Source organism: Rhinatrema bivittatum, chromosome 1, assembly GCF_901001135.1.
Source record: "Rhinatrema bivittatum chromosome 1, aRhiBiv1.1, whole genome shotgun sequence".
Classification (NCBI taxonomy): domain Eukaryota; kingdom Metazoa; phylum Chordata; class Amphibia; order Gymnophiona; family Rhinatrematidae; genus Rhinatrema; species Rhinatrema bivittatum.
In genome coordinates this window covers 339,240,586-339,267,719 of record NC_042615.1, presented here as the reverse complement: position 1 = coordinate 339,267,719, position 27,134 = coordinate 339,240,586, and positions in this window count along the sequence as shown.

Sequence of the window (27,134 nt, the reverse complement as noted above, 5' to 3'; positions counted from 1 at the left end):
CAATTCACACAGCTTGTCTTTCACATGGGATCAGGCCTATAGTATATGGGCTTGGTTCCTCCAAGTATTCAGGAGGCCATCTACTTAAACCTCAAGAATGATCCAGATCTGAATACGCCGGTGTGCTGTTGTCATGGCTTACTAGTGAAGGATGTTGCAACCAAATTTCCCATGATGCCCACATGTTATGGAAGATTCCCATATTTGAGTAGATGTATGGACAGAATCGTCTGGATAGCATATGTATCCACACAATGCCACATATGTTTAGTGGCACTATAGAAATGATTAGTAGAGTGCTGCTGGGTAGATGTGGGAGTGAATAAGCCTTTGCATGTAGTTCTGGGAGAAGAATAAATGCACCAGACTTTCAAAAGCATTTACATGCTTAAACTTGGTTTTACACATATACCGGTAAATGCACTTTACCCATGTAAGCGGACTTTTGAAAATTGCTACAATAGCATGTTACATTTATATGTGTAACTCCTTTGCCAATTTACCAAGCAGAGAATATTGGAAGCAGGGTATCCCCCTTAGTGTTTGCAAGTGATAATGATTACTTCATGCTTTCTCTTTTTCTTTACTCATTTTTCATGGACTTTCCAATAACACAACAATAAGCAAAACATAGAGAGGATAATTTTCAAAGGCATTTCCACAGGTAAAACAACGCTTTGCCTGTGGAACCTGCCTGATCTATGGGTAAACTTATGCACATATGGCTTGATTGTATATAAGTTCACCCATAGTGAGCAGAGGCATGCCCAGGGGTGACATTGGGGAGGAGTTTGAATTTACGAGCATATTTGAGCAGTTTCGAAAGTATGCATGCACAATTTCTCCCAAAAAGTATATAAATTAGCAAGTTTAATTGTATGTGGGTAGGTTTTATTGTGATAATTTTCAAAAGGAATGCATTGTGTACTTTTTCTTTGAAAATTGGTGTGAGCTATGCATGTGTTTTCTTTAAAATGTATGCAGGCTCCTTTACATTTTTCCCATAGAGGGTCATTTCCAAAGCTTTTTACCTGGGTAAAGAGCTGTCTGTGTAAAAAGCCCTGCTGAAATTGTTCCCGCCCCTCACAAAATGTATAAGTGCCTATGTTGTTTGCAGTGGGAGTACTTTTTCCTGCATAATAACGGTAAGGGGATAGGTGGGGGAAGGAAAAGTACGTGCTGGGCTTTAATTTTAAAAGCACTGTCTGTGGGTACATTGGCACCTGTCTGAAAGCAGTGTAAATGTACGTGGGTACTAAATACCCACTGTCCTGCCATGAGACAGATTATCAAAGGAACCTCACCCCCCCCCCCCCCCCACACACACACAGAGTTTCCCTCTCAAAATGTGCTTACATTGCCTGTGGGCACAACATATACATGAGAATATAAGCTCCCATGTTTAATTTTAAAATTGATCCCATAAAACATGACATTGTTGTAGCTGAAACTTGTATATTACAAAACTGTGCAATGTAAACCATTAAATAAATATAATGGGATGAAGAAGAGGAGTGAGCCTAATCCTTTACCATCTTCTATTCACCAGCCCTCCTCATTTTACACTTGCATAGCACTGACATCCTGAAAGCTTTTTCAAGTAGGGCACAATAGGAAAAAAAATGACCACAGTTTCACAAAATGATGGCAATTTGTCTTCTCGCTTATGTAATAGGGCTTCTGATTTTAGGTATTCATAAATTGAAACTGGTGTTTAGGGATGTGAATCGTTTTCCATATCGTCTTAACGATAGAAATCGTGTGGCAGGGCAAGAAAATCGTCTTAGGCACGATTTTTTAGTTAAAAAATCGTTAAAAATCGTTTTTTCCGATTAGTGCGCACTAACTTGAGTTAGTGCGCACTAACGGGAGTTAGTGCGCACTAACTGAAAATGATACAATTTGACACTTTTCAGGTCAGTTAAGGTCAGTTTAGGAATGAATATGTATTCCTATTGGCTGCCCTCTTATTTATTCATGTTACCAAGTTTCCTACTGACAGTATATGGGGGATGGGAAATGGAAACAGTTGGTAGCTTGACAAAACAAGTAATGTGATCAGTCAATGTGACTAGAACTTGTGCCCTAACCCTGATACCAGGGGTATTGTGATCTTCCTGCACACAGTGCCCTATCCCTATTAATACCAGGAGTGTTGTGATCTTCCTGCACACAGTGCCCTATCCCTAATACCAGGGGTGTTGTGATCTTCCTGCACACAGTGCCCTATTCCTGATACTGGGGGTGTTGTGATCTTCCTGCACACAGTGCCCTATTCCTGATACCGGGGGTGTTGTGATCTTCTTGCACACATCCCGATATCAGGGATAGGGCACTGCATGCAGGAAGATCACAACACTCCTGGTATTAATAGGGATAGGGCACTGCATGCAGGAAGATCACAACACTCCTGGTATTAATAGGGATAGGGCACTGCATGCAGGAAGATCACAACACCCCTGGTATCAGGGATAGGGCACTGTGTGCAGGAAGATCACAATACCCCGGAGGAGTGAGGGTCAGGCAGCTCCCCCCTGTCTGTGAAGCCAGCCTCTCACTAGTAATGGAGGGAGGGAGCTGTCTCAGACTTCACCATCCTCCCCCCCCCCCCTTACCCACACACCATTCACTAGCTGGGACATGGGGGAAGTCAGGAGTGAGGGTCAGGCAGCCCCCCCCTGTCTGTGAAGCCAGCCTCTCACTAGTAATGCAGGGAGGGAGCTGTCTCAGACTTCACCATCCACCCCCCCCCCCCTCACCCACACACCATTCACTAGCTGGGACATGGGGGAAGTCAGGAGTGAGGGACAGGCAGCTCCCCCCTGTCTGTGAAGCCAGCCTCTCACTAGTAATGCAGGGAGGGAGCTGTCTCAGACTTCACCATCCTCCCCCCCCCCTCACCCACACACCATTCACTAGCTGGGACATGGGGGAAGTCAGGAGTGAGGGTCAGGCAGCTCCCCCCTGTCTGTGAAGCCAGCCTCTCACTAGTAATGCAGGGAGGGAGCTGTCTCAGACTTCACCATCCTCCCCCCCCCCCTCCCCCACACACCATTCACTAGCTGGGACATGGGGGAAGTCAGGAGTGAGGGTCAGGCAGCTCCCCCCTGTCTGCGAAGCCAGCCTCTCACTAGTAATGCAGGGAGGGAGCTGTCTCAGACTTCACCATTCTCCCCCCCCCCTCACCCACACACCATTCACTAGCTGGGACATGGGGGAAGTCAGGAGTGAGGGTCAGGCAGCTCCCCCCTGTCTGTGAAGCCAGCCTCTCACTAGTAATGCAGGGAGGGAGCTGTCTCAGACTTCACCATCCTCCCCCCCCCTCACCCACACACCATTCACTAGCTGGGACATGGGGGAAGTCAGGAGGGAGGGTCAGGCAGCTCCCCCCTGTCTGTGAAGCCAGCCTCTCACTAGTAATGCAGGGAGGGAGCTGTCTCAGACTTCACCATCCTCCCCCCCCCCCTCACCCACACACCATTCACTAGCTGGGACATGGGGGAAGTCAGGAGTGAGGGTCAGGCAGCTCCCCCCTGTCTGTGAAGCCAGCCTCTCACTAGTAATGCAGGGAGGGAGCTGTCTCAGACTTCACCATCCTCCCCCCCCCCCCTCACCCACACACCATTCACTAGCTGGGACATGGGGGAAGTCAGGAGTGAGGGTCAGGCAGCTCCCCCCTGTCTGTGAAGCCAGCCTCTCACTAGTAATGCAGGGAGGGAGCTGTCTCAGACTTCACCATCCACCCCCCACCCTCACCCACACACCATTCACTAGCTGGGACATGGGGGAAGTCAGGAGTGAGGGTCAGGCAGCTCCCCCTGTCTGTGAAGCCAGCCTCTCACTAGTAATGCAGGGAGGGAGCTGTCTCAGACTTCACCATCCTCCCCCCCCCCTCACCCACACACCATTCACTAGCTGGGACATGGGGGAAGTCAGGAGTGAGGGTCAGGCAGCTCCCCCCTGTCTGTGAAGCCAGCCTCTCACTAGTAATGCAGGGAGGGAGCTGTCTCAGACTTCACCATCCACCCCCCACCCTCACCCACACACCATTCACTAGCTGGGACATGGGGGAAGTCAGGAGTGAGGATCAGGCAGCTCCCCCCTGTCTGTGAAGCCAGCCTCTCACTAGTAATGCAGGGAGGGAGCTGTCTCAGACTGGTATCAGGGTTAGGGCACTGTGTGCAGGAAGATCACAACACTCCTGGTATTAATAGGGATAGGGCACTGTAAGAGATGACTGTAGTAGATTGAATAAAGATCTGATGTTTCTGCTCTCCTCACACCAAACAAAAACAACACACAAGGAGAGAAGCCCTTCTTACAAAGCTGAGCTAGTGAGTTAAGTAGGAGGAAAAGTAAACATACTGGTGCCAGTGTGGCTACTTAAAAAATACACTTACCAACAATCAATTACATATATTTGAACTGTGTACAGTTCCAGCCAGGACCACCTTTCTAAAATGCACAGTGATTGGCAAATTCAACATGCACTAGCATTTCAGGTGCCTGCTAACAAAAATAATAAACAAACAAGTTCTAGTCACGTGAGTGCTGATCATTACATTACTTTTTTTGTCAAGCTTCCAACTGTTTCCATTTCACATCCCCCCAACCATATTGGTAACATCAATAGATAAGAGCACAGCCAGCCAATAGGAATACATACATACATATTCATTCCTAAGTGACCTTTACTGACCTGGGAAGTGTGAACACTTTGTTTCATTTTCTGTTGGTGTTCGTTAGTTTCCAGTTCCATTTCCCATCCCCCCAACCATCACCTCAGTGGTAACCTTGGTAACATCAATAGATAAGAGGGCAGCCAACCAATAGGAACACATATTCATTCCTAACTGACCTTCAGTGACCTGGAAAGTGTTTATTTGTATCATTTTCAGTTAGTGCGCACTAAATCGAGTTAGTGCACACTAACGGGGAGTTAGTGCGCACTAACTCGAGTTAGTGCGCACTAACACGATTTAACGATTTTTAACGATAAATCGTTAGAATTTCTATTGTATCGTGTTCTATAACGATTTAAGACGATATAAACATTATCGGACGATAATTTTAATCGTTGAAAAACGATTCACATCCCTACTGGTGTTTATCTGTGTGCTCTCGGCTCAGGTACTATTGTTGGGTATCTTTTCCGGTTGAATCGAATGCATACATCTATGTAGCCGAGGAGTCGTTAGTGTGGAAAAGGCAGAAAAACAAAGCGAAGGATCCAGGATAATAGGCAAAGGGAGGGGTGAGAGAATACAAAGGGAAGTGCTGTTTTTCCAGTGTTTATGTAATAAACACCTGCTTTGTTTGTTTTTTGTATCGGGAGGAAGTTTTATTGGTTAAACCTAAATTCAGAAGTCCCATTTATACCTTATATAGTCATAAGAAGCAGTTTTAGATACGGTATTTCCTGAGACTATTCATATTTTCCTCCAGAAGGGCCGAAGTTTCTCGTGGTGCCAAAGTTCAGGTGCAGGGAATTCATCATCTCCATTGCCTAGTCAACAATTCCTGAGAGTTATACTATGGCCTGCTCGTAATGATTTTTTTGGTTGAGTTCTTTAGCAGCAGCGCATTACTTCAAACTGAATCAATTTTGCTTTGGCTTCCTCATGACCTTTTCGATGACTTGCCAAGATACAGTTCCAACTCAGAGTCAAGATAGTTTCCGTTTCCCATCGAAATGTTAGTTTAGGCTGCGTAGCCTCGAGGTATGCGATTTCTAATCGTAGCAATCCCCCCTACCCCCCCCCCCCCCCTTGGGCATGTACACAGTCAAGGGGAGTCACCATAGAAAATAAATATACAGTTTGCTAAATTACATCCTGATGGAAATGTAACAGCAGATTTTTATCTTCAGGAATAGGATATGAAATAGAAATATTGGGTCCCTGTACCCCTACTCTGCAGAATAGTAGCAATAATGTTCTCCACACAGAAAAAATAAGAAACACTTTTACTCTAAACCGGGATAAAATACAGAAATTGGTTGGGGTAAATTTAAATAAATAATATAGTTGTAATACAAGAACAGCAGTGAACAGCGTATATATAGAAATGCTGTTTCACAAGCAAAGAACTACAGTCAGCTTCTCCAGCAACATGAATGTACCTTCCAAGGTGAATCTCAGGTCCATGAAGCAGGCGGTGTAGGTAAAGGTGAGGTGCTTATTTATTGGTGTGGAAGCAGAAAAGAAAGTACCAGTCTCGGATGAAGTTTGTGACTTAGAGCTGCTTGCTGCAATCTCGATCGTGCTGCTGGCTCGATCCCTGCCGCGATCCACCTGGGTGAGTAGTGCTAAGCATTTTCCCACTAAAAGGCCTTACTTAAATTTAAAAAAACAAAACAAAAAACTTTTCTTTTGGACCTTGCAAGTAGCCGGCTTAATTAGTTTAGCTGCAATTTGATGGCATTAGCAGGGACATAATGATGTTAAAGAGGGAAGAGATTTATTTTGTTAAGTGCTTTGTCGGTGAATTAGGATTTATAAACCAACTCGCCAACTTCGATCAATGGACAAATGCATTCTTGATGTTCCAACAATAAAAAGTGCAAGACTTGACATAACCTGCAAAAGAGCTTTTTCAGTCGCTGGCTCAATTCTCTGGAACTCCCTGCCTGAAGATATTAGACTTATATCAAACACCAAAGAATTCAAAAAATCATTAAAAACTTATCTTTGTTCTGCCGCTTACAATATTGCTATCTTTAACTGCTCCCTCCACTAACTTTTTAAGAAAATGTTTTATGTCTTTATATCTCTTTACTTTGTTAAACCGTTACGTGTAAACCGATATGATGTGAAAACGAATACCGGTATATAAAAAAAAATTTGAAATAAATAAATAAAAAAAAAATGTCTAACTAGCTGTCCTTTTAATATTTTATTATTGTACATTCTTCTTTGTATTTATATTGTTATATTGTCTTTTTAGTTAATTCATTATGTATGTATTATTGTAAACCACTTAGACGGATTGTCACTAATCTTATTAGCGGTATATAAAAACTTTTAAATAAATAAATAAAAACATTTCAGCTGATTCTGAACAGGCTAGTACTTATTTGAAGCCGAGGTGCTGCCAACGTTTGATAAGGATGATCCTGAGGTCCATCTCATAAGCTGTGGCTTGGCAGGCCCCAGCACAGTGTGCTACGGAGATTCTAGGTACCCCTGTCATTGAGTTGCCCATTGGGCCATAACCTTTCATGTCCTGATCCTATGGCCCTCCTGCCCTCTGGCATCTCTGACCAGAGGGAAGCTAGAAGCTGATGGGGAGGAGGTAGGGCATCTGGGTCGCCTTGAGGAGTGAAAGTGGGTGCAGAAAGGTCTGGGAAAGGTTGCAAAAAGGTAGGAAAGACTCCAAAAGGAAAACAGAATTTGGATAATTCTATGAAGTAGGGGGTCCAAGGAGGAAAAGCATGGGGGAGAGACAGCAGCAGTTCTGGTGTGCTCAACACTGAGGTGCCGCAGCCCACAGCTGACGCGATCAAAGATCAAGTGGTTCTCCCTCTTGAAGTTGTCCTGCCACTCCTCCCTACCCAGATACTGGAAACCGGTGCACAAAACCTGGTCGGCCATGTAGAACATGCCTCGATACTTTCTCGTGAGACCATTGTTAGGAGCATGCACAGTCTAAGGGAGGAGTTGTGATACAGATCCCCATCCTGGCCGGCTTCCTGCTCGTCTTCTGAGCATTTGCATGGAAGTCCTGGTTTGCAGTACAGGCCCAACAATGGCTACTACTCTCCAAAGGATCCGGATAGTTTGATGTATTATTGGAGGTGTAGGTCTTTTGACTTTGATTCCCAGACTATGCGGGAAAAATGGCCTCTCTGTTCCCCAACCGCATTCAGATCTCCCCCTTACCACTACCAGAACGTCTCACCATATCCTGATAATGGTAGGGATTTGGGAGAGCACAGTCGTTGCCTTCCTTACCACCTGAGGCTTAGGCATGGTCGCAGGGAGATCTCTGTAGTGCCTCTAAGCAGCCCACATCAACCTGGGGGTGATGTGACCCGCAGTCGACATTGGTATTCATCACTAGGGATGTGAATCATGTCCTCGATCGTCTTAACGATCGATTTCGGCTGGGAGGGGGAGGGAATCGTATTGTTGCCGTTTGGGGGGGTAAAATATCGTGAAAAATCGTGAAAAATCGTTAAAAATCGAAAAATCGAAAAATCGCAAAACCGGCACATTAAAACCCCCTAAAACCCACCCCCGACCCTTTAAATTAAATCCCCCACCCTCCCGAACCCCCCCCAAATGAGTTAAATAACCTGCGGGTCCAGCAGCGGTCCGGAACGGCAGCGGTCCGGAACGGGCTCCTGCTCCTCAATCTTGTTGTCTTCAGCCGGCGTCATTTTCCAAAATGGCGGCGAAAAATGGCGGCGGCCATAGACGAACACGATTGGACGGCAGGAGGTCCTTCCGGACCCCCGCTGGACTTTTGGCAAGTCTCGTGGGGGTCAGGAGGCCCCCCACAAGCTGGCCAAAAGTTCCTGGAGGTCCAGCGGGGGTCAGGGAGCGATTTCCCGCCGCGAATTGTTTTCGTACGGAAAATGGCGCCGGCAGGAGATCGACTGCAGGAGGTCGTTCAGCGAGGGTTCCGGCGCCTCGCTGAACGACCTCCTGCAGTCGATCTCCTGCCGGCGCCATTTTCCGTACGAAAACGATTCGCGGCGGGAAATCGCTCCCTGACCCCCGCTGGACCTCCAGGAACTTTTGGCCAGCTTGTGGGGGGCCTCCTGACCCCCACGAGACTTGCCAAAAGTCCAGCGGGGGTCCGGAAGGACCTCCTGCCGTCCAATCGTGTTCGTCTATGGCCGCCGCCATTTTTCGCTGCCATTTTGGAAAATGGCGCCGGCTGAAGACAACAAGATTGAGGAGCAGGAGCCCGTTCCGGACCGCTGCCGTTCCGGACCGCTGCTGGACCCGCAGGTTATTTAACTCATTTGGGGGGGGTTCGGGAGGGTGGGGGATTTAATTTAAAGGGTCGGGGGTGGGTTTTAGGGGGTTTTAGTGTGCCGGCTCACGATTCTAACGATTTATAACGATAAATCGTTAGAATCTCTATTGTATTGTGTTCCATAACGGTTTAAGACGATATTAAAATTATCGGACGATAATTTTAATTGTCCTAAAACGATTCACATCCCTATTCATCACCGGAGCATTCAGCCGAGCCCCATCTCAGCGATGAGGGCAGCAGATCCCAGACACCAAATCCACCGGCAGAGATACCCACACCGGTGCCATGACCAACTGAGGAGCATGGTAAGTCTGCTTCAAGGAGCGTAGATAAGGCTTCTCAAAAGTAGTATAGAGGAAGGGATAAACACAAGTGCATGAGTCACAGGTGGTCTTCATCTTCCTCACATAGTTGATCATTCAGTTCATCTTCCTCTACTTCCATAAGTTCATGTTCCTCTTCCTTGGCAAGTAGATCAAACTGGGAGGACACTGTATGGCCTCCAGAGCTGCCTGGAGTGGACCATGAACTTTGGGAATCGGTTCTCAAAGCTCTTAGACATCGTATCAGACACAGGCACCACATTGATCTGTTCCAGTTGTTGGAGGGTCATAAAAAGCTGTGCCAGACTAAGCGGGAGAGGAAAAGGGAACTGGAGGTAGCTAAGCCTACCAGGAGAGAGATTAACTGGGTGCAAACATTTGCTCGAATGCCTTCTGAAGTTGTGCGTGCAGAGCCTGCTACTGTGCAGCCATTATTCACATACTTGGACACTATTTTGGGCGCTTATAAAGAGCATAGCGGGTTCTCATGGCTTAATTATGATGAAGCCTTTTGGAAGAGAATGGCCAGTAAGTCCGCTATATCTTGGGGAAGACAGGATGTCAGCCTCTGGCTCACAAAAATGACGGAGTGGGTGCTTGACTCCAAAGCAAGCTTGAAGTGCTTTCGTAGTGAGCAGGTGCGTGGTGAGCAAGCCAAGCACGTGCAAATCCCTAGTGACATTTGCTGGAGATACAATCAGGAAGCCTGCTCCTCTGCTGATTGCAGATGTAAGCATGTCTATAATTGGTGCACAGCACCCCACCCAGGAAACAAATGCTCGTGAAAGGTTAAGAAAAGGGTGCGCCCAGGTTATCGTCCCGACCCTGATAAAGTGACAGGTGATGATTCCCTGGTTGGCACGTTACCCTAATAGGGTGGAGGCAAATATTTTACTGAGTGGTTTCCAAGATGTTTTTTTTTTTTATTCCCTACACAGGTCAGCTGCAATCTGTTAAGATGGTTAATGCCCCTTCGGCATGCTGTCTGGTCAGCATTTTCAGGAAGAAACTCAGAAAGGAGGTTCAGCTAGGGTGGATTACCAGCCCTTATGCTGAGCCCCCATTAGAGCATCTTGTTTTGGCCCCACTAGCAGTCATCCCAAAAAAGGAGACTGGAAAATACAGGCTTATACATAACCTATCTCATCCTGAGGGGGCTTCCATTAATGACCATATTCCCTTGGAATTCTGCTCGGTACAGTAGGCATCCTTTGATGCTGCATTGGACATACTAAGATCCTGTGGACAGGGCGCCCTCATGGTGAAATCGGACATCGAGTTGCTTTTCAGCTACTACTGGTACACCTGAGTAGTTTTCCACTACTCTGTTTCCATTTCGAGGGGGCCTTCTATTACAACAAATGTCTGCTAATGGGATGCTCAATTTTGTGCTCCTACTTTGAAACATTCAGTATCTTCCTACACTGGGCAACCAAAGAGACATTTGGGCTAGAGTCGCTAGTTCACTATCTAGATGATTTCTTGTTTATAGAAAAGGAGGTACATCCGAATATGTTAAGATGTTTGACACATTTCATGAGTTGGCACGCAAGTTGGGCGTCCCTTTGACAGAGGACAAGTCTCAAGGCCTGGCTATGGTCCTTACTTTCCTAGAGATTTAACTTGATTCCACAGGGATGGAATCCAGACTCCCCGGCAACAAGTCAGCAAAACTAACCAATCTGGTGTCTATCACCATGCACAGCAAGAAAGTCATGCTGAGGCGCACGAGGTTTCTCATAGACAGCCTGACTTTTGCCATGAGTGTTATTTCAATGGGCAGGATTTTCCTATGCTACTTAATCTGGTCCATAGCTGGTATGGTTCGTGACCACCACCACCAGCGGCAGATTGAGCAGTCCCCCAGGAGGGTGTGAACCCCAAAAGCAGATCAAGTACTCCCCCGGAGGGTATGAACCCCAGCGGCAGACTGAGTAGTCCCCCGGGAGGAAGGGGACCCCACTGGCAGGTCCAGAGTCACAGTTGGGTTCCTCAGGAGGGCGTGGATCCCAGCAGCATTCCAGGAGGCAGAGTTGGGTCTCCCATGAGGGCATGGACCCCCAGTGACAGACCGGGAAGTGGAGTCAGGTCCCTGGGAGGGCATGGACCCCAGCGTTGACATGGGCTATTTAGAAGAGCAGAAGCAGCACTTAGGAGATGGCAATGGTTTAGATATAACAGACACCCCCCCACAAAGCCAACAATACCCACCAGCCAACTTACATCTTTTCACATGGTTGAGACTTGGGATAAAAAGGGGAGGATAATAATAATACTTGATTAAGCAGGAATGCAAGAGGTCCCTTCTATTCTCTATGGTGGTATACTGTGGGGACCAACAACCTCAAATTGCCAAATATTAAATGTTCTTGCTACCTTGTAGAAATGTGTATAGTTGTATGGCTTGAGACTATTAACCTCGAGTGGATAAGAGTGCTATCTGACATCCTATTAGCAATGTACATAGTAATGTAGAAATGTATATAATTATATAGTCTAATAAACCTGTATATATTTGTACATACTGCCAACCTTGTTCACAGTTCCTCCCTTCACCCTAGGAAAACAAATGGGAAATCCTACCCACTAACACCACCTTCCCCAGGTGGCAGCACCAGGCACCAAGAACATGAGGACTGACAGAATCTGCCCTAAGCGGGGCTTCTGCCAGGTCAGCCCCAGACCCAGGAACACCCTGCAAGGTAAGCGGTCAAGGGGGCATTAAAGATGGTATTTCCTTGTAGCTCTGCTAATGATTAAAAATTGCCTGATAGTTTGATAAAATGGTTTATGTAACAGAGAAACAAACCTGTTTTCCCACTATAGTCTATAGATTGGCTGACTCAAGATTTTGATGTCATGATCTTGCCGTCTTGAGGTATTGCATATTCTATTATGATCCTCCTTAGCCAGTCAATTTTTTGACCTGTATTTCTTTACTATATTTTATAATTGCATTGCTTATTGAGTGTAGCTTCTTATTGGCACTATAAATCATCTTTCATACTGATGCTGTCTCTTTATCTAGTTGTATCCACACTGACCCATCTTTTCATTCTGAAATGGATTTATAAAATGAGGCCAGAGCTATGGCTACTCACTCTTGTTTCTGGTTGTTAGCACCATTCCTAGATTCCAACTTCTAGGACAGAAGAGTTCATCAATTCAGCACAAGTCTGGTGCAAGAGTATTTGGTGCCCTAGACAAATCTTCGGTCATGCATCCCTTTGCCCTAACTTACCTATGGCGGCAGCCCCAGCACAGCGCTCCGCTCTAGCAGAATGCTCCTTTGTTTGTCAATATTGGTTCTGGGATTGCATCCCTCTGGGTTTCCTGTTGGCAGGATTTTTCACCACCCTCCCCATAAATTTTGGTGTTCTTGGTAACTGTGTCTGGCAGTTAGAAAGCACATTTGTCTCCTGAAACATGTTTTCACTGTGTAGACTACTCTGGAAGCTTTCTATTGCTGGTTCCAGCTAGGGTGCGTCAGGCATCTGTGGTGTTCAGTTTCATCCCAAATGTCTTCCTGCCATCAACTGCCTTGGGAGGAAGATGGCTGAAGTATGGATTTCCACATATAAGTGATCTTAAACACTCAGAACTATTATGGGCAATAAGAACATAAGACTTGTCATACTGGATCAGACCAAAGGTCCATAAAGCTCAGTATCCTGTTTCCAACAGTAGCCAATCCAGGTTACAAGTACCTGGCAGAATCCCAAGGGTTAGATAGATTCCAAGAATAAGCAGTGCATTTCTGCAACTCTGCCTTATTAATGGTTAATGGATTTTTCCTCCAGGAATTTGTCCAAACCTTTTTTTAAACACAGCTACACTAATAGTTTTCACCACATCCTCTGGTAATGAATTCCAGAGTTTAATTATATGTTGAGTAAAAAAATATTTTCTCTTATTAATTTTAAATGTAACACGTAGTAACTTCATTGTGTCTCTCCTGGTTTTTGTACTTTTTGAAAGAGTAAACAACTGATTAACGTTTACTCGTTCCATTCATTTCATTATTTTATAGCCCTCTATTATATCTCCCCTCAGCTGTCTCTTCTCCAAGCTGAAGAGTCCTAACTTCTTTAGCCTTTATTCATAGGGGAATTGTTCCATTCATGTTATCATTTTGGTAGCCCTTCTCTATATCTTTTCTAATTCTGCTATATCTTTTTTGAGATGTGATGACCAGAACTCCTCATAATACTAGAGATGTGAATCGGAACCGGAATCGGTTCGGATTCCGGTTCCGATTCACATGTGGGTTTTTTTTCATCGGCCCGATCACGGTTTTGTTTATCGGCTGCGCCCGAGCCGATAAACAAAAAACCCACCCCGACCCTTTACAACTAATCCCTTTGCTTCCCCCACCCTCCCAACCCCCCAAAAACATTTTACAGGTACCTGGTGGTCCAGTGGGGGTCCCGGGAGCGATTTCCTGCTCGCGGGCCGTCGGCTGCCACGAATAAAAATGGCGCCGACGGCCTTTACCCTTACCATGTGACAGGGTATCCATGCCATTGGCCGGCCCCTGTCACATGGAAAGAGCACTGGATGGCCAGCGCCATCTTTAAAAATGGCTCTGGCCATCCAGTGCTCCTACCATGTGACAGGGGCCGGCCAATGGCACGGATACCCTGTCACATGGTAAGGGCCATTGGTGCCATTTTGATTAGTGGCAGCCGATGGCCCGGGAGCGGGAGATCGCTCCCGGGACCCCCACTGGACCACCAGGTACATGTAAAATGTTTTTGGGGGGGGTCGGGAGGGTGGGGGAAGCAAAGAGATTAGTTTTAAAGGGTCGGGGTGGGTTTAGGGGTTATTTTTGTGTGCCATTTTTCCTGCCCTCCCCCAAAATGATAAGAGAACCCCCACAATCAATATCGTGGGGTTTTCCTATCGTTTCGGGAGAGCCCCCGATTTCTGACTATTTTGAAAATATCGACAATATTTTCAATCGTCCGTAGCCCGAATCACAATCCCTACATAATACTCAAGATGAGGTCGCTCCATGGAGTGATACAGAGGCATTATGATATTCTGTGTTTTATTCTCCATTCCTTTCCTAATAATCCTTAGCAATCTGTTTGTTTTCTTTGTTGCTGCTGTGCACTGAGCAGAATTTTTCAATGTATTTTCAACAATATTTGCAACTTTTTCCTGAGTGGTGACTCCTAATGTGGAACCCTGCATTGTGTAGCTATAATTTGCATTACTCTTCCCTTTGCAGTTGTCCACATTACATTTCATTTGCCATTTGCATGACCAGTCTCCCAGTTTTCAAATGTCCTCTTGCAATTTCTCACAATCCTCTTATGATTTAACAACTTTGAATAATTTTGTATCATAGAAACATAGAAATGACGGCAGAAGAAGACCAAACGGTCCATCCAATCTGCCAACAAGCTTTCACAGTTATTTTTCTCATACTTATCCGTTACTCTGATCGCTGAGGTTAGGTCCCTTATTGGTAACTTTTTGGTTCTAATTTCCTTCCACCCCTGCTATTGATGTAGAGAGCAGTGCTGGAGCTGCATAAAAGTGAAGTATCAAGCCTAATTGGTTAGGGGTAGTAACCAGCGCAATAAGCAAGCTACTCCCGTGCTTATTTGTTTACCCAGACTGTGCAATTTAGTCCTTTTGGTTGTCTTGATATATATCCTCTTTTCTTCATCCCCCCTGCCGTTGAAGCAATGAGCTGCTCTGTATATGTATTCAAAGTAAAGTATCAGGCTTAATTGGTTCAGGATAGTAACCACTGCAACAAGCAAGCTACTCCCACGCTTATTTGTGCCGTTGGGCTGTCAGGCCGTTGGGCTGTTGTGCCGTTGGGCTGTCGGGCCTGCTATGACTCAAAATGGCACCGATAGCCTTGCCCTTACGATGTCACAGGAGCTACCAGTGCCATTGGTCAGCCCCTGTGACATCATAAGGGCAAGGCTATCGGCACCATTTTGAGTCGTAGCAGGCCCGGCGGCATGGAGGGAGAGATCGCTCGATGGGACCCCGCTGGACCACCAGGGCATTTAGTAAGCCTTGGGGAAGGATCGGGATGGGGGGGGGGGGGGGTTGTAAGAAAGTAAATGTGAAGGGTTGGGGTGTTTGTTTTTTTTAATAAATGTGTCCCTTCCCCCTGCACTAACCCGAAAAACAAATTTTCCCTGAAGCTCGGGGAAAATCTGTTTCGTGGTTCACGCCCCCCCCCCCCCCCGAACCACTACGAATTAGGCAATTTCGTTGAAATTGCCTAATTTGTGATAAACGAATGCACATCTCTACTTGATATTCCTCTCTCTATGCAGCCCAGTATTCTTCTGGCTTTAGCTATTGCCTTGTCACATTGTTTTGCCGACTTCAGATCGTTAGACATTGGCAAATTTGATCACCTCATTTGTTCCCATTTCCAGGTTGTTTATAAATATATTAAAAAGCAGTGGTCCCAAAACAGATCCTTGGGGCATTCCACTATTCACCTTTCTCTACTCTTTGTTTTCTATCTTGGCAATCCACTATAGGACACTGCCCCCATTCCATGACTTCTTAAGGAATTACAAAGTCTCTCATGAGGTACGTTGTCAAATGCTTTCTGGAAATCCAGATACACTAAATCAACTGGTTCACTTTTATCCACATGTTTGTTTATGGCCTCAAAAAATGTGTGAGGCAAGACTTCCCTTAGCTAAATCCATGTTGGCTTTGTCCCATTAAACTAATCCTATCTATATGTTCAGGAATTTTGTTATTTATGATAGTTTTTTACCATTTTGCCTGGCAAAGACATCGGACTCACTGGTCTGTAGTTTTCTGTATCACCCCTTGATCCCTTTTTAAAAATTGGCATTTCATTAGCAACCCTCCAGTCTTTAAGAACAATAGACGATGTTACTGATAGTTTACAAATTTCTAATAGCAGGCCTGCAATTTCATTTCTCATTTCTTTCAGCACTCTGGGATGTATACCATCTGGTCCAGGTGATTTGCTATTTTTTAGTTTTTCAATTTGCCCTAGTACATCTTCCAGGTTCACTGAGATTTGTTTTAGTTCCTTTGAATCATCACCTTTGAATATCATTTCTGGCATGAATACATCTTCCTCGGTGAATACTGAAGTAAATAATATATTTAGTCTCTCTGCTTTGGCTTTGTCATTCCTAAGTGCCCCTTTTACCCCTTGATCATCTAATGGTCCAACTGACTCCCTCACAGGCTTTTTACCTGAAATGTACTTGAAAATTTTTTATTATGAGTTTTTGTTTCTATGGCAAGCTTCTTTTTAAATTTTCTCTTTGCCGTCCTTATTAATGCTTTGTATCTGACTTGCCAGTGCTTATGCTGTTTCCTGTTTTCTTCATTTACATCTCTTTTCTGTTTCTTGAAAGAAGTGCTTTTAAATATTATAGCCTCTCTTACCTTACTTTTTGCCCGTTCCTATAGTCGTTTAGCCCTCCTTCCACCTTTTCTAATGTGTGGAATACATCTGGTCTGGGCTTCCAAGATGGTATTTTTAAACAATGTCCATATTTGAGCTAAACTCTTAACCTTTGCATTTGCTCCTTTCAGTTTTTTCCTAATCATTTTCCTCATTTTATCAGTAACCTTTTTGAAAGTTAAATGCTGTTGCTGTAGTTTTCTTTAGTGCACTCACTCCTGTTATTAAGTCAAATTTGATGATAATTTGATCACTATTGCCAAATGGCTCCAAAACTGTTACCTCTCGTACCAAATTCTGTTTCCACTAAGGATTAGGTCTAAAATAGTTTCCCCTCTTGTTGGTTCTTGTACCAGCTACTCCATGAAGCAGTCATTTATTTCATCAAGGAAATCTACCTTGCTAGTATGTCATGATGTAACATTATCCCAGTCAATAATGGGTTAATTGAAATCACCCATTATTACTATGCTGCTGATTCATTCTGGCCAGGTGGACGGTAATACACCCACACTACTATTTTATTCCCCTTTTCACCTGGAATTGCTATTCTTAAAGATTCAACATTACATTTTGTTTCCTGCAGAACTTTTATCCTGTTTGACTTAATGCTCTTTCTAACATATAGTGTCACCCCTCCACCAATTTGATCCATCCAATCATTTCTTTATAATTTGTACTCTAGTATCCATGTCCCATTGGAATCTTTCTGCACTTTATCTAAAGATGACACCTGGTCCACTTTAGCATTTATTGCAACCTCTCTACTGGGTAGGGATGTGCAGACAAAAAGTTTATGTTGATAAGTCCATAAGTTGAAGGTGAGGGTCAATTTCGGTCAATATGGACATATGGAGAATTCCATAAGTTGAGGCTATGTCCATATGTTCACCGGTTCCCTAAATAAAAATTTAAACCCCTCACCCTCCTTAATCCCCCCCCAAGACTTACCAAAACTCCCTGGTGGTCCAGCGGGGAGTCAGGAAGCCATTCCTGTATTCCTTTGCGAGGAGCACGTGACGTCGGCGTCACGTCGGAGTGACGCGGACATCACGTGATTCACCGCGCGTCCGCTCCGGGACCCCCGTTGGACCCAACCGGAACTTTTGGCCAGCTTGGGGGGATCAGGAGGCCCCCCCAGCTTGGGGGGATCAGGAGGCCCCCCCAAGCTGGCCAAAAGTTCCGGTTGGGTCCAACTGGGGGTCCCGGAGCGGACGCGCGGTGAATCACGTGACGTCCGCGTCACTCCGACGTGACGCCGACGTCACGTGCTCCTCGCAAAGGAATACAGGAATGGCTTCCTGACTCCCCGCTGGACCACCAGGGAGTTTTGGAAAGTCTTGGGGGGGTCAGGAGGGTGGGGGGTTTAAGTGTTTATTTAGGTTCGACGTATTCAACATAGCTATGTTGAATAAGTTGGAAATCGCGATCGTTGCGCCTCATCACTTTTTTAAGTTAAAAAAAAAAAAAAGTTGCGTTTTACATATGCGTTCAAAACGAATGCACACCCCTACTACTGGGATGCTCTATTTAACTGTTCTCTTAGTATCCTTCAAAGGTATATCATTCTGAACTATATGCTTCTGAGTGACTGTCAGCTTTCACCCCATCCCCTAGTTTAAAAGGACACTATCTTCTATTTAAAGGTTAGTGCCAGCAGCCTGGATCCACTCTGGTTAAGGTAGAGCCCCTCCTTTCGGAAAAGGCACCCTCTTCCCTTAAATGAAGCCTAGTTCCTAACAAATCTAAATACCTCTCCCTTGCACAATTGTCTTATCCACATATTGAGACTCTAGAACTCTGCCTGCTTCTGTGGACCTGTAAGTGGAATAGGGAGCATTTCTGACAATGCCACCCTGGGGATTCTGGATTTCTACCTAAAACCCTAAATTTGGCTTCCAGAATCTCCCTCCTACTCTTTCCTATGTCATTTGTACCCACATATATCAAGACAGCCAGCTCCTCCCCAACATTATCTAAAATCCTATTTATGTGATGTTTGAGGTCTACCACCTTTGCACCAGGTAGGCAAGTTACTAAGCGATCTTCATGTCTACCAACAACTCAACTATCAATCTTTCTAATACATCACCAGCTATAACAGCCATTCTAACTCTTCCCTCAAGGGCACATGCCCCTGGAGACTATCCTCAATTTGAGAAGCTGCTACATCACATTGAGGGCAGGTCCTAGCTACAGGATTGCTTCCTGCCTCATTAAAGTCATGCTCTCCTTCCAGGTGACTTTTCTCCTCCAAGGCAGCACAGGGGCTACCAGATTGGAGGTGGGGCTTTTCTACTATGTCTCTGAAGGTTTCCTCTATATACCTCTCTACCTCCTTTAGCTCCTCCAGGTCTGCCACTCTAGCCTCCAGACTTGTTCTCTGAGAGCTAGGAGCTCTTTGCATCTAGTGCACTCATATAACCTCTCGCCAGCTGGGAGATAATCATGCATGTCATACATGTGACACTCAGTGAAAAAGATTGGAAAGCCTCCCTCTTGCTGCTGGACTACTTTCTGCATCATAATTTTGTTGATTAGTTATCACGTTAGCATTTCTAAGAGAGCAGAGATATAAAGCTAACCTAAAGTACTTTTAGTATAGAGATTTATTTTATATTTGTTTGGCAATGACCCTCAAAGCACTACAGTTAATCTACCTATATCTTCCTAGTTACCCACCTTATTGATTCTTGTTTTGAATTAAATTCCTTCTGTATAAAATCTGTAGCAAATTACTCCTACCAAACACAATTACCATGTAAAATCAAAACATATAAAACTAAATACAAACAGATAAGGTCTAGTATACAGATATAAGGTATAGCAAGGTAAATGGATAGAGTATAGTAAGGAGGGTTGAAGAGCGTTTGCCTAATGGTTCTCTTCTGCTGCAAGGTGTGCCAGGCCTCTGGAAGGTGGGGCTGTGGAGTTCAAAGCATGGATTGCTTGTTTTGATCTCTAGAGTCCTCTCTCAGGGGCTGCTGGGAACAGTATGCAGATGAGCCTTGCAGTCCCCTTCTGCTGCCAAAATGAAGTAACCAAATGAGGATGGAATCTGAACCCACGCATGTAGAGCACAATGAGTTTAGCAGTCCATCGCTTTAAGCACTCGGTCAATTATTGTTATGACCAATCATAATAGGCACTACCTGCAAGTCTCGCCTTCATTGCCTTTTATTTAATCATAGGTCATGAAGTTTAGTTGAAATATTTCTTTAGTACTTTTCAAGCCATGTCAAATTTTATGTGCATTAGAAAAATCATAGGATTTATCCATCCGGTACTTGGCTTCAGCTAAGGTGGCTGCACTGGATATGCAATGAAAAACCCACCATAGCATACACATGGGAGAAAAATATTCGAGACTGGGTGACCAGATCCGATGCTCCAGCAACTTCAGAGATTGAAAGCACCACTGACATAGATCACTTCCCAAGTGGCCATTGCAGTTTTTGTATGCAATCCATAATGGGTCAGAATTAGCAAATTCCAGGAACTAATTAAAACAACAACAACAACAAAAAAAAAACAAACCCTCAACTATTTGCTAGATTAATGATTACCAAACTGCTTCTGTAATATACGTTTTAGTCTGCCCTTGCAACAAATTGTACATTGGGAAGACTAAAAGAAAAATCAAAACTTGCTTAATGAAGCACAAAAGCTGCTTCAAAACCAAAAACAAACATGCACCTGTAGTATTACATTGTTTAGAATTTAATCATACTTTTGCAGATTTTACATGGAGCATCATAGATTAGAACATTTTACTTAATCCATGGAGGGGCAAGCTTGAGGCACATCTACATCTCTGAGAACAATTTTGGATTTAAAATTTTAAATACCATTTCTTCATTTGGATTAAATATGGACTTGGAATGGTACTCTATTATTTAATTTAATTTAACTGATTCAAATAAAAAAAAATTTTACACTTCAAAATATATATAATTTTATACTAACTGGATTGCTTTCGGTAATTTTTTGGTGCTAAAGAGTTTCGAGACATCAGACTTTGTAAGTACTGCAACAATACTTAACTCTCTGCACTACCCAATGACTTTTACTAAGTGTTGTATAATCTCTATTTGTTTTCAGATTTAACATTGCACAAAAGCAAGGAAGTGCATAAAGATTCATAAGGCATGAGTCTAAATGTTTCATCTACAGCCCCTGACGCAGTTAAATGAGACCAGTATCAAAGGTGTTCTTTGAATGGTGGATAGATAAATTATTAAATTCTATGTATTCAAGATAAGTCAAATTATATGTGCATTAGAAAAGTGCTAAAAACATTTCTTCAACTAAACTTCATGACTTATGATGAAATAAAAGGCAATGAAGACGAGACCTGCCAGTAGTGCCTGTTATGATTGGTCACAACAATAATAATATTGACGATAATATTTCTAAGAGTGTTTAAGTTCACTTATGTATGGGTTCATTTACATGATTTGAGATCACGTTTCCCCACTGTTTTTGGACACAAATTGACTGAAGTGTGAGATCTGCAGAAGACAAAACAGGAGGTAGAATCTTTAGGCATTTTTAAATGAGTTCTTGAAAACAGGTGTAAAGTTGTGTTGAGCGGAAGTGCTGTCGTTATGGAACCGATAGCTATTTTTCAGTTGCCAGTAAGCCCTGGGTAAGTCCTGTTTTAAGATAGAGCAGTTCAGGTTAGTAAGGGGAAGGATACCGTTCATTTGCAGCCCCCTCCCTTTGAGGGGTGTGGAATGACTATCCCTAGAAGGGAGTCTGTGGGCAGTCCCCTTATGGTTAGCTTAAGACGTAGGAGGAAGTGAGGAGCTTAGACTTGGTTGTTTATCAGGCCCAGTCAGGAAAAGCAGGCTAACCAGGTCTTTGGAAGATGAACAGGTTTGGGAGGGTTTCCTTCTAGTCTACTAGAAGGAAACTTTGGTGAGACTCTGTGCACCCCCTGGACCAGGTATTAAGGGGGAACCCTGTTTGGGGCTGCCCAGGTTAGGAACCTGACCCTCTGCACCTCGATGAGAACAGAGGAGGTGGTGACCCGGTGCCAGGACCCCCTCCGGTGTTAAATTGCTTTTCAAGGGAAGAGATTTGTTTTGAAACTCAGGAGGAAGTGTTTGGCAGCCCTTTCCTACCTGAAGGGAACATCAGAAATTGCTGTTCTATCTGAATTCCTTCCATAAGGGATCCAAGCACCAAGAGAACAACAAACTGTGAGTAACAAGTCAATTGAAAACACTGAGGACACCACACAGGGGTCTTGCCCCTGAGGGGGGAGAGAGGGTTTGCAACTCTCTGTGCCAAGACTGTTTAACCTGTCTTTATCCAGGGTTGGAGGGGAATCCCTGCCACACAACAAAAGCTGGGTACCTTTTCCACCCAGGGCCTCCACTCTTCCACTCCCTGGAAAGTGGGGGATACCCTGGGCCCCTATGAGGGATACTTCTGCACAGGTTGAGGGAAAGAAATGTAAAGTGACCAGCTTAATTGTGGGTTTGAGAACTGAATGAATTGAGGCCATTTATCACTGCTTATCTGCAAGTAAACATGTTGGACACCACCTCGGCGTCTGGAGTGGTTTTTGTACAATGGGCCCATGGTGTGAACTTTCTTATGGGATGTTCCTCTCTCAGGGGTACACAAATCTACCAGGGATACCCTTAGCATTCGGGGCCTTGGAAGGTAACTTTCCCTCCATCCAACAAAGGACCCGTACCTTGGGGAGAAAAGAGATGGTGTCTACCACTAGCCTGGGTCCCTGCCCCAAAGAGAATGTAAATAAGTTTATGGCCGCACCCATGCAGGACAGGCACACTGGGGTGGAGTTACACTTAGCTAGCTTGGTTGAGTGTGAAATGGAATGTGTGTATGTTGTAGCTTTTCCAGTGTGCACTGAGCTGCTTCACTTGTGTTTTCTGTGTTTCAGCTCATTGATAACCTAAGGTTTCAGATACCTCTGCTGGACAAGGGAGATGAGCAAACATGTATGCTTTTCCTTTTCTCAGTCCCAGTATTCCTTCCTGTGCTAGTTTGGTCTGTGCTGTGCACGTTTAAAATGTCAGGGCAACAGTCTCTGATGAAGAAAAGTCTCATCTTACTGTTTATTATTCTAAATCAATGGACCTTCCTCTGAGATGGCCGCAGTGTACGGACATGGTTAACCACAACTGCTTGAGCTCCTGCACAGATATTCAATATTTCCTGCTCACGTTGATTTTCCTCTTTCAGCTGGCGTCATTCCAATGACCTGACTGCTCACAGTACTTGAGAAAATCGGAAAGAGAGAACAAAAGCCAGTGGAATATTGGACAAGCCAAGCCAGGGAAGAAAACCCACTTTTGTAGAGCAGATAGGTCAGGATTAAGTAAAGCAGTCTGGCAGATGGGCAGAAGGAATGTGCATGTTGTTTTGGCAGGGAAACAAATTGTGTAATTATCTGACTTTTCTATTACCATTTCAAGTCAGTGAATTGATTTCTAGATAATGTACTGCTTCATAGAATTAAAAAAAAACCATTTCTTTTAGCATTTTTTTTTATCATATAAACAGAAAATGTTTCATTGACAAATCTACAGCCAAAAATTACATATCCAATATTTTGCAAAGGTTCTGAAGAGGGGCTTGTACATCTTATAAAAATCTGAAGAAACCTCCTTTAGTCAGGGATTTTAGGTCCGCCCTTTTTCTATGATAGTATAATATGCATTGCCTTCATTATCCCTTTATGGACATGCAAGATGGGTTGGAGGAAGCATGCTCAAGGCTTGACAGCACAAAGTATGGGCAACAAATTAAAAAAGCTTTGCATCATTTAAAACTCCTCTGAAGCATGTGGCACTGCTCCGTAGGAAACAATGGGATAAACACCCCAGAGATTGATATTGAGTGAGCCGGAAAGAGGGAGCGTGCCCTGCCTATTCAGTAGAACATACCCGGAGAAGTGTTCTACTGAATATACCTAGGATAAAAGTATCTGGAATTCTGGATAACTTGAGGACAGCTTTTTTTCCCCACCAGTCTTACCTAGCTAACGTTTTCTGGACAAAGTGAAACTGTAGCTCTGTGAATTCCCTCAGCACCACCTATTTGTAGCTGGTTAAATTTTGTATGGGTAACAAGCTACTTACATAAAATTTTGCCGGAGAGCAGGGGGAAATGTTCATGTTTTGTTTTTTTGTCCAGGTAATTCCCAAAGTTACCTGGACAAAGTCTTTGAATATTGACCTCTCAGATTTACCATCAAATAATAATTGCAATGGCTTAGAAAGGTATAAAGTATGATGAACATTTGACATAGAAAGCAAATGTATTCTTATGTCGGAGGTCTGGAGGGAGAGTGTTCCATTGACTGGGAGCTGCGGTAGAAAAGGCCCTGTTCCTTAAAGACGTTTTGACTTGAGGGACGAAGAGAGTGCCTTGGTATGCTCTTCTCATTGGTCTAGTGGAGTTATGATGGTGAACCTGGAAGGAGAGATCGAGTGGGGCAAGGTTGTGAAGAGTTTTGTGCATGATGGTCAGGATGTCATAATGCCTCTATATTGCTCCATGGTGAGACCAGACCTTGAATACTGTGTACAATTCTGGTCACCGCATCTCAAAAAAGATATAGTTGCGATGGAGAAGGTACAGAGAAGGGCAACCAAAATGATAAAGGGGATGGAACAGCTTCCCTATGAGGATAGGCTGAAAAGATTAGGGCTGTTCAGCTTGGAGAAGAGACGGCTGAGGGGGGATATGATAGAGGTCTTTAAGATCATGAGAAGTCTTGAACGAGTAGATGTGAATCGGTTATTTTCACTTTCGAATAATAGAAGGACTAGGGGGCATTCCATGAAGTTAGCAAGTAGCACATTTAAGACTAATCGGAGAAAATTCTTTTTCACTCAACGCACAATAAAGCTCTGGAATTTGTTGCCAGAGGATGTGGTTAGTGCAGTTAGTGTAGCTGGGTTCAAAAAAGGTTTGGATAAGTTCTTGGAGGAGAAGTCCATTAATGGCTATTAATCAATTTTACTTAGGGAATAGCCACTGCTATTAATTGCATCAGTAGCATGGGATCTTCTTAGTGTTTGGGTAATTGCCAGGTTCTTGTGGCCTGGTTTTGGCCTCTGTTGGAAACAGGATGCTGGGCTTGATGGACCCTTGGTCTGACCCAGCATGGCAATTTCTTATGTTCTTATGTTAAAACTTTCCCCCTGTGTTTGTGTGCATGGGGTGATGGGGGCGGGGGGTTGTGTAGATGTGGGATGGTTTGGACTGGATTTTTGATTTGATGTTCTATTAACAAATATTGCTGGTCTAAATTTGTTATAGGCAATTGTTTTATGTTGTTGATTGTTAAATGTTATGTTGTTGTTTGCTTACTTATGGTATGTCATTCATTTTGGGGTAGATTTTAAAAAGCATTTACTCGAGCAAAACTGGTTTTTGCTCGAGTAAATACACTTTACTCAAGTAAGTGGGCTTTTCAAAATTGCTACAATATATGCCATTGAATTGTCCATAGGATTTACTCAAGTAAGTGCACTTTACTCGAGTAAATAGCTTTTGAAAATTGCTACGATAGTATGTCACATTTACATGCGTAACTCCTTTGAAAATGACCCCCTTTATGTTTACATGTTTTATTGTTCTAATAGTGTTCATTGCCATGTGCAGATTTTTGGTTGAAAAGGCAACTGACAAATTTTAAATTCAATTGAAATTAAAGTAAATTACTTTCTTCCTAACTGAGATACAACTTTTCTGCCCATAAAGGTAAAACATTTAGGGCCAGATTTTAAAAAGCATTTACATGCGTAAATCTGGGTTTTACGCATGTAAATGCACTTTACTCGAGTAAGTGGGCTTTTGAAAATTGCTACAATATATGCCATTGAATCGTCCATAGGATTTATTCGCATAAGTGCACTTTACGTGAGTAAATGGCTTTTGAAAATTGCTACTATAGTAGTTACATTTATGCGCGTAACTCCTTTGAAAATTACCCCTTGAGTCTTCAGATGGCAAAGGACACCTTTCTTTTACAGAAATTAACCAGTGCTCAGCCGTTCCACATCTGACCTTAGTAATATAAGGAACCCAGGACAAAAAAGATAGAAGCAATGTCCTACACAACAGTTTCAGTAGGGATGTGCATTTGTTTTTTGTGTTTTTATTTTGTTAATTTATGTGCAAAACGTTTTGGTTTGTATACTCATATTTACAAAAATAAAACTGATTTTATACATGCATGCAACTACCCACCCCCCCTCCATATTTTGGGGGTAATTTTCAAAAGGAGTTACGTGCGTAAATGTAACATACTATTGTAGCAATTTTCAAAAGCCATTTACTCGAGTAAAGTGCACTTACATGAGTAAATCCTATGGACAATTCAGTGGCATATATTGTAGCAATTTTCAAAAGCCCACTTAAGTAAAGTGAATTTACTCTAGTAAAATCCAGTTTTACTCAAGTAAATGCTTTTTAAAATCAGGCCCATAATGTGCATAAGTAATGAACCAAACAAAGTTTAAAAATGCAAAGGAAACATCCAAGAAAAACAAAATGAAAATGTTTTCTGTGCATATACCCTCCCTCCCCAACTCTGGCTCCATCTCTGTCATACCTACCCTGTCAAATTCTATATAGGGCAATTCTACAGGTCATGTAGTCATAGAGGGAGGGCTGCCTTCACGTCTATCATGCAAAGTAGGGACAATGAAAATGTGACCACCACATTCATCACCCGCATGGGAGAGTGGTCTATCTGATGGCGACCTCTTCACACCTTCTGCTGCATCTTCTGTACATTACACAAAGATACCATGTGTAGTGAGGCATGTAGACAGTATGGCTTATAGAAAGGAGCTTGATATATCTGGAGGTAGAAGAGTGACTGCTGTCACATACTCTTCCTGCCCTGTTTATAAAGATAGCTTTTTATTGGAGAAAATATATGTAAGAATGTTTGCACTGCTTGAACCTTTTAATAACAGATGTGGCCCTTTAATATACTGTAGCTTTGCAGAATTGCCTTTGTGGACACAGTATACAGATATGCTATACAAATACAGAAGTTTTTTCTTTCTGCTCATTGACTGGTAGAAAAGATAGCAATAGCAAGGGCCAGTGGAAGTGCACCAAAGTCACCTTTTCTGCAGCCCAATCATCCCAGACATCTTCTGAACTCCCAGTTATGTGTCCTGGAGGGTCCTCTTCCCATTGAGGTAAGAGATGATCTTTTTGTACACTTGTTAAATAAGTTTTCTCTTTGGGGTTTTCACAAATTTGTAGTTTGTCCTGTGTATGCTGGGAGGGTGATAATGAGTAATATTTATTTATTTATTTATTTATTTAAAGGCTTTTATATAGCGGAGTTCATGCACTAGTGCATACCACTTCGGTTTACACAGAAC